Here is an 11996-nt window from a genome sequence, read left to right on the forward strand (position 1 = left end):
CAGTTAAAACTAGATATGGTGCAGGCTAAAGAAGACCTAGCAGCGGAAGATGTCAGGATAACCGCAGAGCGAGCGGCTCTGGATGTTTAGGCTCAGCAGATCCAGGCACATACTTTCCAGCTCATGCAAGACCAGAACGCGGCTAATGAAGTCATGAGGAGAAGCCATCAGAAGACTCAGTCTCGACTCCCCCCGATATATGATCCTCGAAATCTCTTTCACACACCAGGGGCAGGGCCCAGTAACCCGCCGTGGCTCTCCCCGCGTACAAGTAACCCGTTGTGGCTATCACCGCGTACAGGGGCGGATCGTGTTGCAGCACCCGAGGACGGCGCACCGGTTCAATCACCAATGATGGGGCCTCCCCGTGTAACCAGGGCTCCACCTCAGTATGTACCAACACCTCCGGGTCACTATTCTAACCCGTTGGAGAACATGATAGCCGCAGCAGTGCGGTTGGCAGCTCTCCCTACTGATGGTGACTCTCCGACGACGGTTGAAAGCCGCCGGGTGAGGGAACTTCTTCAAACGGCCTTAGCACAGCAGGAGGCGTACTCATACCGCTAGGACAGGATCCATTCGACCCCTCGTCCAAGCCGGAGCCCGAGTTATAGCAGGCACATGGATTCAGTGGCTGTTTCAAGCAACATCCGGCAACGTAACCAGCCGGGTGGGCATGACCCAACGCGCCATGAGGCCTGCAACTTGGTAGAGCAAGACATAGTACGTCAAGAGGCTGAGCGAGCGGCTCAGGAGGCGGCTGAGCAGGCGGCTCAGTTGACGGCTTACCAGCCATATCCGGCTTATCCGACAGCTTCTCTCGAGGCAGGTGTGGCCACCAGGACCGAAGGAGTCCCCTGTCTGGTGCCGGCTCTACGCAACGAGCGCTTGCCCAAAGATTTTAAGGGGGCTAGGAAGGTGCCGAATTACACGGCCGACTTACAGCCCGGGGCATGGATCAAAAGCTATGAGATGGCTATGGAGTTATTGTAGGTCAGTGATGCTGCAATGGATAAGTACTTTACCATGATGTTCGATGGGACCGCCCGCACTTGGTTGAAAGGCCTGCCACCTAATTCAATCAGTTCATGGACGGAGCTAAAGGCCCGGTTCATCCAGAATTTCAAAGATACATGCAAGCAGCCCATGTCGATTGTGGATCTGACGAATTGCAAGAAAGAGGAGGGCGAGTCTACAACCCATTGGGTGCGTCGGGTTAAGGCCATAATACATTCATCTGATAAGATGGATGCCGGCTCTGCAGTCTTAATGTTGGAGAAAAATTGTCGTTTTTTGCCTCTGAAACAAAAGATGGGGCGATTCAAGCGCGATTGTAATGATATGGGCACACTGATGGCGGCTCTGTTCAAGTATGCCGACTCTGATAGTACCAAGGATCCCGAGTCTGATGATGACAAGGCAGGGAAGGGAAAGAAGAATGGAAATGGCAAGGGCCCTCAGCACAACCCGGCTAATCATGGAGGTAATAAACGTAAGGCTGATGGTAGTTTGGATTTTGTGGCTAACACCAGTGCGCAGGGTAACAACCAACGGCAAAAAGGGAGGCCGCCTCCCCGATCTGGCGGGTCAGGCCCCACACTTGAGCAATTGTTGAACGAGCCCTGTCCGAGACACGACACTCAGCAAAAGCCGGCTACCCATTTATGGAAGGACTGTACGATCATGAGGGCCTTCAAAAATTCCAACATGTTTGATGGTAACAATGGGTAGGGCGGCGGCTCAGGTGGCGGCGGCTTTCATGGCCCAGACGGCGGGTCAAATCCCAATTTCCAAAATTCTCAAGGCAACCAAGGCGGGTATAACCAACAATCTGGCCAGGGCGGTCAGCAACAGCAGCAAGGTGGATATCAGAGTAATCCAAAGCAGCTGAATGGTGGGCAGTATCACGTGTTTACCACTAGCTTATGCAAACAAGACCAGAAACTTCATAAGAGGGTTGTGAATGCTGTTGAGCCGACAGTTCCTCGTTATTTGAGATGGTCAGAGCAGCCTATTTTATGGAGCAGGGAGGATCACCCTCCCCGGGTTGATAATCCGGGTCACTTAGCCCTTGTGGTGGCCCCTCAGGTGGGTGGATATAAATTCACCAAGGTGCTCATGGATGGAGGCAGCAACATCAGTATCCTCTATTATGAGACCTTCCGTCACATGGGGCTAACTTATAAGAGCCTCAAGCAGTCCAACACTGTCTTCCACGAGGTCATACCCGGTAAATCAGCGTATCCAGTCGGTAAGATCGAATTGGAGGTGGCTTTCGGGGATGAATATGACTCCAGAGCTGAGAAATTGACGTTTGAGGTAGTCAAGATGAAGAGCCCGTATCATGCACTGTTCGGACGGCCGGCTTATGCCAAACTCATGGTACAGCCGTGTTATGTGTACTTGCATCTCAAGATGCCGGGTCATAAGGGAACCATTACAGTGCACGGGAGCCAGAAGGTGGCCCTAGAATGTGAAGAAGGTGACACGGCTTATGCTGAGTCGGTTTGTGCGACGGAAGAGTTAAAATTCTACAAAGACAATGTCAACCCGGTAGATATGACATCTTTAAAGAAGCCAACCACAGAACATGAGCCGGTCATGAAGTTTAAGTCGGCTGATGATAGTAAGCTTGTTGACTTTGTTCCAGGCGACTCATCCAAACAGTTCAGTATCAGTGCTAATTTGGATCCCAAATAAGAAAGCGTGCTCATCGAGTTCATCCGTGAGAATCGGGACATTTTTTCATGGAAACCTTCAGACATGCCAGGTGTACCGAGAGAACTTGCTGAGCACACTCTTAATATTGATCCGAAGTATAAGCCGGTCAAGCAGTTTCTTCGGCGGTTTAATGAGGAGAAGAGGAAGGCCATTGGTGAGGAAGTAGCCCGGCTCTTAGCAGCTGGGTTCATCATCGAAGTGTTTCATCCAGAGTGGTTGGCTAACCTGGTGCTCGTGCTCAAGAAAAACGACACTTGGCGTATGTGTGTGGATTACACGGACTTAAACAAGGATTGTCCGGCTGATCCTTTCGCTCTCCCTCGTATTGATCAAATCATTGATGCTACGGCGGGTTGTGAGCGTTTGAGTTTTTTGGATGTTTACTCTGGTTATCATCTGATCAAGATGGCAGTTAAGGACCAGGAGAAGACAACATTCATTACTCCGTTTGGAGCCTTCTGCTATATATCAATGCCTTTTGGGCTCAAGAGTGCCGAGGCGACTTACCAGCGATGTGTGCAGAATTGTCTTCATAATCAAATTGGGCGCAATGTTCACGCTTATGTGGATGACATCATAGTGAAATCCTGAGAGAAGGAGACCTTGATCGATGATCTTAAGGAAACCTTTGACAATCTCTGGGTTTACAAGATGATGCTTAACCCGGCCAAGTGTGTTTTCGGTGTGCCTGCAGGCAAGCTTTTGGGTTTTCTGGTTTCTAACAGGGGCATCGAGGCTAACCCGGAGAAGATCAAGGCCATCACCTCTCTGGCCAAACCATCATGTATTAATGACGTTCAGCGTTTGGCGGGTCATATCGCTGCTCTAAGCCGGTTCATAAGCCTGTTAGGAGAGAAGGCCATGCCACTATATCAAATGATGAAGAAGACAGATAGCTTCACTTGGAGTGACACCACAAATGCTTCTTTTGAAGATCTGATGAGACAGTTGGCTGAGCCGCCGGTTCTTGCTGCTCCCATTGACAAAGAGCCCTTATTACTGTATGTGGCTGCTAACATGCATGTTGTCAGCGTTGCCATCGTGGTAGAGCGCAGGGAGGCTGGCAAGGAACACCCGATTCAACGGCCGATTTACTACATCAGCGAGGTGCTGATTGAGTCCAAGCAGCGATATCCGCATTGGCAGAAGCTCGTTTATGGGGTGTTCATGGCAAGCCGGAAGCTTAAGCAATACTTCTTGGGCCACACCATCACTGTGGTTAGTTCTGCCCCTTTAAGGGATATCATTCAAAACAGAGAGGCCACAGGACGAGTTGCCAATTGGGCCATTGAACTTGGGCCTCATGGCTTAAAGTATGTGCCACGCATGGCTATCAAGTCTCAAGCGCTAGTGGATTTCATCAACGATTGGACAGAGCTGCAGATGCCTGAAGAAAAGCCGGACAACACATATTGGACAATTCATTTTGACGGGTCCAGGCAATTGGAGGGCTCGGGGGCTGGAGTTGTTTTGGCTTCCCCTCGAGGTGACAAATTTTGTTATGTGCTCCGGTTGATGTTTCCCTGTACTAACAATGCAGCTGAGTATGAAGCCTTACTCCATGGTCTCCAGATGGCTAAGGAGATGAGCTTAAGCCGGGTAAGGTGCTTCAGCGACTCAGATCTGGTGGATCAACAGGTATCAGGAAAGTGGGATTCTAAGGATCCTCTCATGGCGGCTTATCGCCGTGAAGTCGATGCAATTGCGGGACACTTCAAGGGTTATCAGGTGGACCACATTGACCGCAGAAAGAACGAGGCGGTTGATGCTTTAAGACGGCTGGGATCTCAGCGTAAGCCGATGCCGCCTAATACTTTTTTGGATATTCTCCATAACCCTTCTGTCAAGCTACCCATAGAGGAAGACTTGGCTATTCCTGACCCAGAAGCACAATTGGTGGCGGCTCTTCATATCATTCCAGATTGGACGGTACCATACCTGGCTTATATGACCCGGGGCGAGTTGCCTGAGGATGAAACATTGGCCAGGCAGATAACCCGGTGATCTAAGTCTATGACAATTATCAATGGCGAGTTGCATCACCGTAGTGTTACAGGGGCGTTTGAGCATTGCGTCTCTCTTGAAGAAGGCCAATAAATTCTCAGTGAGATTCATGAAGGGGATTGTGGTCACCACGCCGGGTCAAAATCCCTCGTGGCTAAGGCTTTCCGTCATGGATTTTACTGGCAGACGGCTCATGCTGATGTAGAGGACTTGGTCGGTAGATGTGATGGTTGTCAGAAGTTCTCAAGATGGGCTCATGTGCCAGCTCAAGAATTGAGGATGATTCCAATTACCTGGCCATTCGCAGTCTGGGGGCTTGACATGGTTAGGCGTTTCAAATGGTCCAAAGATAAAAAGACCCACCTCTTGGTGGCGGTTGATAAGTTCACAAAGTGCATTGAGGCAGAGCCTGTCAGTAAGTGTGATGCAGCCACGGCGGTTCAATTCATGAAAAAGGTGATATTTCGCTTTGGCTTTCCACACAACATTATAACTGACAATGGCACTAATCTGTCTAAAGGTGCCATGTAAGAATTTTGCCAACGGGAGCACATTCGGCTTGATGTTTCATCAGTGGCTCACCCCCAATCTAACGGTCAAGCCGAGCGAGCCAATCAGGAGATATTAAAAGGCATTAAGCCCCGGCTTTTAGTCCCTTTGCAGTGGACGTCGGGTTGCTGGGCTGAAGAGTTACCCTCTGTGTTATGGAGCATTAACACTACTCCTAACAGATCTACGGGTTATACACCCTTCTTCACGGTCTATGGAGCTGAGGCGGTTCTCCCTTGCGACATCCCTCATGACTCGCCTCGTGTTGCAGCTTACGTTGAAGCAGACAATGAACAAGCGCGTCAGTATGCTCTCGACTTGTTAGATGAACAATGAGACTTGACCGCAACTCGCTCGGCGATTTACCAGCAAGACTTGCGCCAATATCACAGGCGCCCGGTTAAGTCCAGAGCCTTTCAGGAAGGTGATTTAGTGCTCTGGCTCATCCAGGCTCAAACTGATGCACACAAGCTATCCCCACCTTGGGAAGGACCCTTTGTGGTCAGCAAGAACTTGAACAATGGGTCATATTACCTTATCGATGTTCGAGAGCGCAAAGACTCACGTAAGTCGGAGGAAGAGACCCGGAGGCCATGGAATATTGCTCATCTTTGGCCCTACTACACTTGAGCCATAGGCTCCCCTGATGTACATATTTTGCCAATGTATATATTATGATAAATAATAAAGCAGGACCTCTATCCTTTTTCCTTCCCCCAAGGTAAATTTATCATTATCATTGTCATTATTATCATACATGATCACTTGGGGCTGATCACATTTGATCCGGTTTAACCTGTTTGATCCGGCTTAAGATCGTATTCGAATCTAGCCATTAAAAATTATGATCACTAGGGGGCTTCCTGTTCAAACATAGGTCATATTCGAACCAAAGAGAACATAGCTGTCGGTACCCTTTTAATTGGCACAATGCCGAGCTCACTAGGGGGCTTCTTGATCGTATTCGAATCATAGCTTAACCCCTTTTGGGAACCGACTTTGATCATATTCGAATCAAATTCGTTAAAAAAACTCTTAAGGTCATTAGGGGGCTTCCTGTTCAAACATAGGTCATATTCGAACCAAAGAGAACACAGCTGTCGGTACCCTCTTGATCGGCGCAGCGCCAAAGCCATTGGGGGCTACATGATCATATTTGAATCCTAGCTTAAACCCCTCTTGAACGGTTTACTGATCGTATTCGAATTAGTAGCCTTACAATTTTTTATTCTCTTTCAATTTAAGTTGTCTTTGGAAACCCCCTTTTTTGACTTGAGATTATGTCTAAGGCTTACAAATTTTAAGTATGATTGCTTTAACCCGGCTCAATATTGACCGATGAGTCGCCGATCCATAAGCATCATTGTACCTTTGAAATTTTTGGGTATCCAAAGACTGGGTTATCACCCTTACTGACCGGGTCATATAAACCGCCGGTGCAAATCTAAGAAGTCTTAAGCATAGGATCATCGTTGTGTTCTTTACAACAAGCTAATCTATGATTCTTTTTAAAATCCTTTTGACCCGCTTGGTTTTCCGATGTCAAGGGATTTTTTGCAGTCTGTTTTCATATGCAGGACAATTTCTCGAAACCTGATCAAGCATACGTTAGGCAGATGAAAAGTAACATGGATGGATACAACACAGCGGCTTAATGACGTTAAGCATCAAAACATGCACAATGGCACGACCAAAATAAAGTTATCTCTATGCTATTACAGGACTCATTGAGTCCAAATAGTTCACATTGTTTTTCACCCCAGGTATGAACCGCCACGGCAGGTTCACCTTCATGATTGACCTGAAGGGTCCGGGTTAGCCCTCTCCGCGCCTTCACCCTACTCCTTTTACTGGAAGGTTGACGATGACCAGTCAATGTTGTTCAAGGCTTCAAATTCAGCCTCAGCGTCAACAAGGCCAATCGGATCAACTTTAGGAGCAAAGGTATGCTTACGGAGTGGGGGAATCAGACTGATCACGTCATATTGAGGCATTGGAATTCTCTGGTTATCTTCATCATAACCCGCCTAGTACTTGGTAAGATCCACTTCATTTGCTATCAGAGTCGCCATGGGACGTGTCTCTTTAACACAGGCGAGAAAGCATGCGTCTTCAAATGGAGTGCCATCTTCCTTCAGGCTTGGGTAGCCGATTGCAATGTCAGCCGGGTCTAGTTCTGGTAACCAAGCCTTGGCCCGGCTTACAGCATTTACCGCTCCGGCTCTTGCGGCTGACCGTCTCAGTTCATTGAACCGTTGAGGAAGGACGGAAAGCTTCCTCAAGACCTCTCCTAGGAGGGTTGGGACTTCATTCGACAGACCCACTGTGGCTAATGCACGTTGAGACCTGGCGTACAACCATTCCACCAAGGTGTACACTGCTTTCAATTTGGTCAGCATGTTTTGGTCCAAGTTGGAGCTTCTGGGGCCTGTATAAACATAATCAGGTGAGTTAATTCCAGTCTTATGATCTATTGAAAGGCTTAGATATTTAAGCAATTGCAAGGCGACTTACCAAAGATGGCTAAGACCATTTGAGAGACATGGCGCTTTAAACCGGATAATTCACCAGTGACTTCTTCCAGAGCCGCCTCTGCCTTTTCAGCTCGGCTTATCAGTGCGGTCTTTTAATCCGCCCAGGCTTTCTTCTCAGCCTCAAATTCTTTCTTCAGTTTCTCTTGTTCAGAAACACTGAATATGAACTTGGTGTTGGCTTTTTCAAGTTACGTCTCTTGGATCTCAAGGCGGCACTTTAGATTGGTCACCTCGGATTAGGTGGTGGCCTATACAAGTGCAAAGTTAAAATCAAACGAAATGTTTATGCAATATTAAAGTCCCAGGCATTGTGCCAGCAACAACACTTGGCACTTGGGGGCTAATGTCCCAAAGAGTTTTCTTTTCCAGGGCGGTTCATAAGATGGCGATTTATAAGAGTAAGTCCCAAGCATTTTGCAAGCAATAATACTTGGCACTTGGGGGCTAATGCGTATTGCTGTTAAAAGAACCATAAGAATTTCTCTATAAAGAACCGGCTCAACCATATTGGTTAAGTCGGCCCTTGGGGACTACATGTTGAAGCAGATGACCCACTGGTGGCCTATACAAGTGCAAAGTTAAAATCAAACAAAATGTTTATGCAATATTAAAGTCCCAAGCATTGTGCCAGCAACAACACTTGGCACTTGGGGGCTAATGTCCCAAAGAGTTTTCTTTTCCATGGCGGTTCATAAGATGGCGATTTATAAGAGTAAGTCCCAAGCATTTTGCAAGCAATAATACTTAGCACTTGGGGGCTAATGCGTATTGCTGTTCAAAGACCCATAAGAATTTCACTATAAAGAACTGACTCAACCATATTGGTTAAGTCGGCCCTTGGGGACTACATGTCGGCCCTTGAAGGGTCATCCACATCAATGTAGCCTCTGGATTCTCTGACTCATTGACAAATTGATCAGTGGGGAGGTCGGTGGCAGGAGGAGCAAGTCTTGAGCTGGTTCAGATGGCGGCTCACGAGTGGTTGAGTCCGGTATGACTGTCTCAAGAACCGGCTCAGTCGCAACTCTGTCTTCAGCTGGTTTATTTTTCCTAACCCTTTTGCTGCGCTTGGCTTGACCACTGCATTAAAACAAAAGATTAATACAAATGCAAGGGATTAAAATAAATGCAAGATGAGCGGGTTAGCATACCCCGGAGCACTCTTGAAGGTTGGCAGAGTGGATTGCAATGACTCGCCGGAGGAAGGGGAGGTATCCTGATAATCCGAGTCAGAAGGATTGAGTGGTTGATGAAAGAGACCCGCCAAGGGGTAAAATTTATATAAAACAGAAGTGACCTCATTCCGGCATTTCCTTGGAGTGTTTGGTAAGCCGGAGGAAAGCTCCGCGTCCTTGCTGGTCCGGGTCAGCCTCCGGCTCTCATGAGTTTGCCGCTTCAAAAGAAATTGAGGATCGTGATGAGCTAAAGGATGAGAAAATCTTACTTTCTGGGTCACTCTGCGGATTTTCTGTCTTGGCCAAGGCTCGGAGTCGGAGGAAAGGATAGTTACCTCATCAGCCTTGCTACGGCTTGTTCCTGTGTCCTCCTGCTGATGATCAGTGTCAATAAGATGGTTAAAAAATAAGCCAAGGGAGTCAAGGGCTACCTCCGACTCAGAAGAGTCTGCTACGTCTTGAGCTTGTGTTGGTTTTCCTTGAAGAGGAAAGGATGATGCAGCAATAGTAGCGTAAGTATTTCCCTTAGTTTTTGAGAACCAAGGTATCAATCCAGTAGGAGGCTCCTCAAAAGTCCCATGCACCTACACAAATAAACAAAGAACTCGCAACCAACACAATAAAGGGGTTGTCAATCCCTTCACTTCCACTTGCGAAAGTGAGATCTGATAGAGATAGTATGATAAGATAAATATATTTTTGGTATTTTATAATATAGATGCAAAAAGTAAAGATGCAAATAAAAGTAGATTGAAAGCTTATATGATAAAAGATAGACCCGGGGCCATAGGTTTCACTAGAGGCTTCTCTCAAGATAGCATAAGTATTACGGTGGGTGAACAAATTAGTGTCGAGCAATTGATAGAAAAGCGAATAATTATGAGATTATCTAGGCATGATCATGTATATAGGCATCACGTCCATGACAAGCAGACCGACTCCTGCCTGCATCTACTACTATTACTCCACACATCGACCGACTCCTGCCTGCATCTAGAGTATTAAGTTCATAAGAACAGAGTAACGCATTAAGAAAGATGACATGATGTAGAGGGATAAACTCAAGCAATGTGATATAAATCCCATCTTTTTATCCTCGATGGCAACAATACAATACGTGCCTTGCTACCCTTGCTGTCACTGGGAAAGGACACCGCAAGATTGAACCCAAAGCTAAGCACTTCTCCCATGGCAAGAAAGATCAATCTAGTAGGCCAAACCAAACTGATAATTCGAAGAGACTTGCAAAGATAACTCAATCATACATAAAAGAATTCAGAGGAGATTAAAATATTTCTCATAGATAAACTTGATCATAAACCCACAATTCATCGGATCTCGACAAACACACCAGAAAAAGAGTTTACATCAAATAGATATCCACAAGAGAGGGGGAGAACATTGTATTGAGATCCAAAAAGAGAGAAGAAGCCATCTAGCAAATAACTATGGACCCGAAGGTCTGTGGTAAACTACTCACAACTCATCAGAGGGGCTATGGTGTTGATGTAGAAGCCCTCTGTGGTCGATTCTCCCTCCAGCGGAGCACCGACGAAGGCTCCAAGATGGGATCTCGCGGATACAGAAGGTTATGGTGGTGGAAATTGTGTTTCATTGGCTCCCTGGATGTTTTCGGGGTACGTAGATATATATAGGAGGAAGAAGTATGTCGGTGGCCTCCTGTGGGGCACAGGAGATAGGGGCGCACCCAGAGGGGGTGGGCACGCCATCCTATCTCCTGGCCGCCTCGCAAGCTTCTTGACTTGCACTCCAAGTTCTCCGGATCACGTTCATTCCAAAAATCATATTCCCGAAGGTTTCATTCCGTTTGTACTCCGTTTGATATTCCTTTTTTCGAAATACTGAAATAGGCCAAAAAAACAGCAATACGGGCTGGGCCTCCGGTTAGTAGGTTAGTGCCAAAAATGATATAAATGTGCAAAATAAAGCCCATAAACATCCAAAAGGGGTAATATAATAGCATGGAACAATAAAAGATTATAGATATGTTGGAGACGTATCAAGCATCCCCAAGCTTAATTCCTGCTCGTCCTCGAGTAGGAAAATGATAAAAACAGAATTTTTGATGTGGAATGCTACCTGGCATAATTCTCAATGTAATTTTCTTTATTGTGGCATGAATGTTCAGATCCAAATGATTCAAGATAAAAGCTTATAAAATAAAAATAATAATAATGCTTTGAAGCATACTAACAAATAATCATGTCCTATCAAAATAGCATAGCCACAGAAAGCTTATCCCTACAAAATCATATAGTTAGGCCATGCTTCATTTTCATTACACAAAATACTCCCATCATGCACAACCCCGGTTTCAACCAAGCAATTGGCTCATACTTTTTAACGCGCTTCAGCTTTTTCAACTCTTACGCAATACATGACCGCAAGCCATGGACATAGCACTATGGTGGTACAAGGTGGTGGTTGTGAGGACAAAAAGAGGGAGAAGATAGTCTCACGTCAACTAGGCGTATCAACGGGCTATGGAGATGCCCATCAGTAGATATCAATGTGAGTGAGTAGGGATTGCCATGCAACGGATGCACTAGAGCTATAAATATATGAAAGCTCAACAAAAGAAACTAAGTGGGTGTGCATCCAACTTGCTTGCTCATGAAGATCTAGGGCATTTTGAGGAAGCCCATCATTGGAATATACAAGCCAAGTTCTATGATGAAAAATTCCCACTTAGTATATGAAAGTGACAACATAGGAGACTCTCTATCATGAAGATCATGGTGCTACTTTGAAGCACAAGTGTGGAAAAAGAGATAGTAGCATTGTCCCTTCTCTCTTTTTCTCTCATTTTTTTCTTTTTTTTCTTTGGCCTTTCTTTTTTTTCTTTTTGGCCTTTCTCCTTTTTTTTTCTTTTTTTAAAGTCCGAAGTCTCATCCCGACTTGTGGGGGAATCATTGTCTTCATCATCCTTTCCTCACTGAGAAAATGCTCTAATAATGAAGATCATCACACTTTTATTAATTTACAACTCAAG

Source organism: Triticum dicoccoides, chromosome 7B (genome assembly GCF_002162155.2).
Source record: "Triticum dicoccoides isolate Atlit2015 ecotype Zavitan chromosome 7B, WEW_v2.0, whole genome shotgun sequence".
Lineage (NCBI taxonomy): Eukaryota > Viridiplantae > Streptophyta > Magnoliopsida > Poales > Poaceae > Triticum > Triticum dicoccoides.